Consider the following 6000-nt stretch of genomic DNA (forward strand, 5'->3'; position numbering starts at 1 on the left):
TCACTGACCGGAATTAATAAGGATCACATGGCGGAGATTCTCGGTCATCTTAAAATCCCGGCGACATATATTTGCCGCCGCAGTTACGCCATGTGGGACCTGCTGCTGCCAACCGACGATGACGCTTTGAAACTCTTCCATTCCGACTTGAAGTGGAAACATCTGCGCTTCAAGCCGGAGTACCTGAGCAAGACGCGTACAAATGTTACGATATTAGGAGTGCCATGTTACATAGACTCAAAACAGTTGGGGGCTGTTATGAGTCAGTACGGTGACGTGGAATCTGTTCTCCCGGTCCGTGGTCCCCGTAACCTTATGGTAGGGGACTACTCTATTAAAATGCGCCTCGACCGGGAGGGCATTCAGAAGATTCCCCCCTTGCTCAGGTGCGACACCTGGTCCATGACCGTCATCGTCGAGGGGCGAAGGCCACATTGTTGGCATTGCCAACAGCAAGGCCATATGGTTAGGGATTGTCCCAAGCGGAACCCTCAACCAGTGACACCCAAACCAAAAAGTGTGGTACCAGCAGCCCCTGAGAAGCCAGCGGGAGGGGGCGCTCCAGCATCTACAACAACTGATGGCTGGAGTACAGTGGTGAAGAAGTCTTCAAAAACAGCGAAGACCCCCTCCACAAGAGAGCAGCCCCCTGACGAACAAGGTCGGTCCGTTCCCACAAGGTCGCTATGTGAGAAACCTTCCACCAGTAAACCGGAAAAAGAAGGACTCAGCGGCCAGAAAAGGAAAAACCCGGTCTCATCATCAGACTCTGAAGGGGAGCAGGAGAAAGCAGAGAAAGACGACAGCAGCAGTCAGGCTTATGTGGCAGAGTGCCAAAGCCAAAAGAAATCTACAAGAAAACAAAAAGCGAAAAAGACCAAGGAGGCTGGGTCCCGTTCCCCATCCCCCATGAACGTAGAGAATACTGTCTCTACGGTTCAGCCACCCAAATCCCCAACCCCTTCGGCTGAACCAAAATCCCCACCCCTTTTTGATTCCCCCCCAGCAGTTGCGAGATCCTTGTCCCGGGAGAGGCCGGAGACACCCTGCAACAGAAGAGCTGCCTCTGCTTCTCCAATACGGAGAGAAAAATCAAGGAAGCTCCCCTTTCTTCCAGGAGACCGGATATGCGATGTAGACCCCCTTCACGCTGATACTTACATCACGCAGCGTCATAGGGGTCTACTTAAGCCGCTGAGAAACTTGGAAAAGATTGAGGGGAAAAAGACCAGCAACCCGAAGAACTTCCCAAACGCCCCCTTAGTCATGACCTTTGTGCGCCACACAAAAGTTGGTCGCACAAAGGCCATGTGGAATATGATTGAGGAGGCGAAGGGGGCGTTCGAAAACATTAAACTGGTGGAAGAGGGGCACGACTCCCTCAATCAGCTGGCATCTAGATGCGAAGGACGGGTCCCTATATACGTCCACCCTTGTTTTTATAGGGCCCTGAAATTAACCTTCCCGTTGGATGTCGGAGGTATTGCGCGGGACGGACGAGTAACGTCCGAGTTGCTTTCGGGCAACCTCGCCCAATCTTGCGGCACCCTGGGAACTAAAGACTTTAGGCCGGTGGTTGACGATGAATAGGTACAATGGCCACGTCCTTAAGCCTAGCTAGCTTGAACGTAAGGGGCATGAGGTGCCGAAGCAAAGCCGCTAGGGTACTGAGGGACCTCATGTCCATGAATATAGATGTGGCTACGTTACAAGAGACTCACTTCAATTCCGTTGACGATCATCGGGTGCTGGAGGGGCATTATGATGTCTTTTCAACATACGGTGATAGTCAAAGTAGGGGGGTTTCTTTGTTAGTTAGGCGCACCCTTTCTGCAACGGTTAGCGTTGTTCACGCGGATACTGATGGTAGACTGATCGTGGCCGATGTTGCCGTGGCAAATAGAGCGTTTCGAGTCGTCGTGGTTTATGCGCCCAATTGCGTACGGGAGCGGGTTTCCTTTTTCCGGCGGTTGGAGGTGTTTCTCGGGGGTTCGGAGCGGTTAGTTCTAGTGGGTGATTGGAATGCCATCCTTGATCCCAGGGTAGATAAGGTGGGCGGGACTAGAGGGACGGATGGGTGTGAAACCAGTCTGTTGGACCTGATGGCTAGATGCGATCTGGTAGACAGGTATCGGGTGGATCATCCAGGGCGGGAGATGTGGACGTGGCTCTCTAGCAGGCCTTCCGTTTCAAGTACTTACTTGGATCGGTTGTTAGTTAGAAGAGGCAACATAGAGTACATATCTTGTCCCACGTTCCACTGGTTAGGCCACTCTGACCACAAACTACTTGTGGCCAGGCTAGACTTAGATAGGAACCCCAAGTTAGCTGGGTACTGGAAGTTAAATACCTCCTTACTGGAGATAGATGACTTCCGGGAAAGGCTAACTAAACACATTCAGAAGGGATTAGTGGGGGCGGTTACCGGGAATAAGTGGTGGGTAAACGCCAAATCTAGCATTAGAGACTTCTCTGTCAAATATGGCCAACGCCTCGCGCTAGATAGGGCCAAGGCAGAGAAGCGTCTAGAGGATAGACTATCCCGGGCGGTGGCAGGGGGGGATTCCCTAGAAATAGGCCTAGCTAAGGCGGACCTGAGTCGTTTGGCTAGCGAACGATATCAGGGCCAGGTAGTTAGGGCTAGAATTAAAAAGATGCCCAACGAAGCTGTGAATGTGGATAGATCAGAACGTGTCCGTTCGCTCGGGCGCAAATCGGATAATTACATTCGTAAGATTCAGAGCCCGGAAGGGCACTCCTTAGTGTCGGCTCGGGGGATTTGCGAGCGGTTTCGAGTGCACTTTGAAGATCGTTTTGCACAGCTGTCCAGGCTCCGCGTCCAGGAGTTTGGTAACTATTTAGCTGGCTCGCCCCGCCTGGAGGCGGCCCGAGCGGCTAGTTGCGATGGTCGGGTTGCAGAGTGTGAGGTCGTAGCTGCTATGAAGCAGGTCGCCTATAATAGATCACCAGGACTCGTTGGGCTGCCCTACGAGCTATACTTGAGGATGTCGCACATGTTTGTCCCGATTCTGACGGGTGTGTTTAACCACTGGTTTGACACGGGATCTATCCCGAGTCAGGTTACCAAAGGCGTGGTCACACTTCTGAAGAAGAAGGACACACATGTTGGGGGGTTGGATGATTTTAGGCCCATTACATTGTTGAACACGGATATTAAAATCCTGGCCCGAGTGCTGGCGAATCGCTTGCAGATTGTTATCACTGACTTGATCGAACCGGATCAGACTTACGCTGTGAAGGGGAGATCAATTCAAAACAATTTGCATTTGATTCGTACAGTCCTAGAAAACCTAGAAGACGACACTGAAGCCGCGCTGATCAATTTAGATCAGTCCAAGGCGTTCGATAGGGTGGATCATCGTTTCCTGATGGCTGTTTTAGAGACCGCCGGCTTTGGGTCCGGCTTCTGCAGATGGATTTCCATTTTGTATGCTCGTCCGACGGCAGTTGTGCAGGTTAACGGGGTGCGGTCGGCGCCGTTCGCGGTTTCTCGGTCGGTGCGACAGGGGTGTCCGTTGTCGCCCTTGCTGTATGTCCTCGCGCTGGAACCATTCCTTAGGAACGTGAGGACTAGGGTGGCTGGACCGGCCCTGCGCGGAATTGCTCTTCCTGGTGGTGCGCGAGCCAGGGTTTCCGCGTTTGCCGATGATGTCACCGTATTTGTTTCGAGCGTGGTAGATATTATTACGGTGATTAAGGCTCTCAAGCGTTATGAAAAAGTTACAGGGGCTGTAGTCAATCTCAGCAAATCCGTTGGCCTGAGGTTGGCCGCTTGGCGGGGCTCGAATGCTTTGCCTGGCGCATTTGTCTGGACGGATGGCCCGGTCCGAATTCTGGGTGTTTGGTTTGGACCCGGTCTGTGTCTAGATAAGAACTGGTCGGAAGTACAGAGCAAGGTCGAAGCGTCTGTGAGGGTTTGGCTTCGAAGGGGATTGTCCCTTAAAGGCAGGGCGGAAGCATGCGCCACTTACGTGTTTCCGCTGATCCTTTACCGATTGGCTGTACTTCCTCTGCCTGCGGTCCGAATGGCGGCCTTAACGCGTGCGCTCTTCTCACTGTTGTGGAATGAGCGACGGCCGCTTGTCCGTAGACAGGTCTGTACTCAACGTCTTGAAGATGGGGGCCTGGGGATGCCTGACCTGGCAAGTCATAAAAACGCCGAAAGGTTGGCATTCCTGGGTAGAACTCTGATCGAGGAGTGTGATTGGGGTCCCGCGGTTGGTGAGGCTTTTCCCAACCTTATCCCCAATCACTTAATTGAATGCCAAAGAAGGCCGAGAGGGCAGTCAAGATTCCTCAACGAATGCCGAAATGCGCTTAGAGCGATGCCAGGGTCCTTAGACCTTGCACAGCCTAGAAGGGCATTATATCGGGGATTAGTGGTGGGGACCGCTTCGGACCCGCTTGGGGAGCGGCTGCAGCTGTCGGAGGGGGAGGTTTGCTCTCTATGGAATTGGGCGCCAGGCCGGGGATACCTTAATAATTCCGAATTTTCCCTGACCTGGCGATTGGTTAGAAACGCTTTACCCCTCAATGACATACTGTTCAGAATTGGTAGTACGTTTAGTCCTTTTTGTCCACGGTGCGAGGAAGATAGCTTAGAAACTGTAGAACATGCTTTTTATACTTGTTCCAAGCTCCGTGAATTCTGGGAGTATGTCAGTGAGGTCACGGCTCGCATCGTCCCCGATCAGGTGACGATCCTGGATTTAGCATCCGTAGTCTATAACGTAGATCCCTTGTGGCCTAGGGAGGAACGAATGGTGTTCCTAGCGACCTTGGCCGTAGCTAGACTAGTAGTGTGGGTTTCACGCATAGAGATAGGGCGTGGGGGGGAGCCACCTTCTCATCGGGATCTGATTTTGTATTTTAAACACCAACTTAAAATCAAAATCAGATGCGATAGAAGGAGGTTATCTCGCTCACAGTTTAGTAGGAGGTGGATTCACACCGCTAGTTTATGTGCGTTCGTGCGAAACAGGCTTGAGTACGTGTTCCCTGCTTAGGCATGGCACACACCGACCGGATAAGCAATTCCAAGACAAAACTAAGACCATCCCGTAGTGGATCAGTCCCTTAGCTAGTTGATATAAATGAGGTCCATGTCCCCAATCTTTATTTTAGGTGTTAGAATACTTCCAAAGAAGCCCAGTCCTGATTTATTTATTTTAGTCCAAACCTGTCCCAATGGTATTTTTCTTGGAGGTCACCGATTATCCCCATCCCCCCCCTTTTATTTTGTCCGTATTTGTGCCCATTCCCTCTTAGGAAGTGCTCCCTTGTTTTCGGCTGATACCGGAAAACAGGAAGCATTTCAAAATTAAATAGGTAAGGGTGTGTCCTGATTAATACATTCATCACTTAACGTTTTATTTGGTTCTTTTATTTTTCATTACTGTTATTTTTCTTTATTTTGGGGTGTTTTAAGGCTCTCATTACCCCCGCCCATCACCCGCATATATCATACACATCACAATTTCACCCCTCATATATTATACGCATCACCCTCATTGTTTCATTGTAAAATAAATCATTGTTTTAAAAAAAAAAAAAAAAAAAAAAAAAAAAAAAGTCATTGTATATATTGTTCATATCATCGGGGTTTTAAGTAGATCCAACCCCTTGAGTGTCTGTGGTATTGTGGTGACTGCAACTAGTTATAGGGAATAGACCAAGTGGACGACCCTCGACCCCCATTCTTCCCCCCCACACCCTTTTGGCCTCATGCCACATTTGGAAAGTTTTATTTCCACATTTTATTCTATTTTTCTTGTAAAAATTTTGTAAAGTTTGGAATATTCTTTTTGAATAAATTCTTAAATAAATAGAAAAGCCCGGTCTCCTGTCTTTTCTGTTTGTTGCTTTGGCTGTCCCCGACATCCAAAGACCAGCTACCAGCCCCTCTTGGGCTGGTTAAAGCTTTTGTTTTATTCTTTTTTCGCCTCCTGTTGAGGCCATTAACTGTTTTTTCTATTTTTT

The sequence above is a fragment of the Euprymna scolopes genome, chromosome 39 (assembly GCF_053919585.1).
Source record: "Euprymna scolopes isolate OS-2025 chromosome 39, ASM5391958v1, whole genome shotgun sequence".
Lineage (NCBI taxonomy): Eukaryota > Metazoa > Mollusca > Cephalopoda > Sepiida > Sepiolidae > Euprymna > Euprymna scolopes.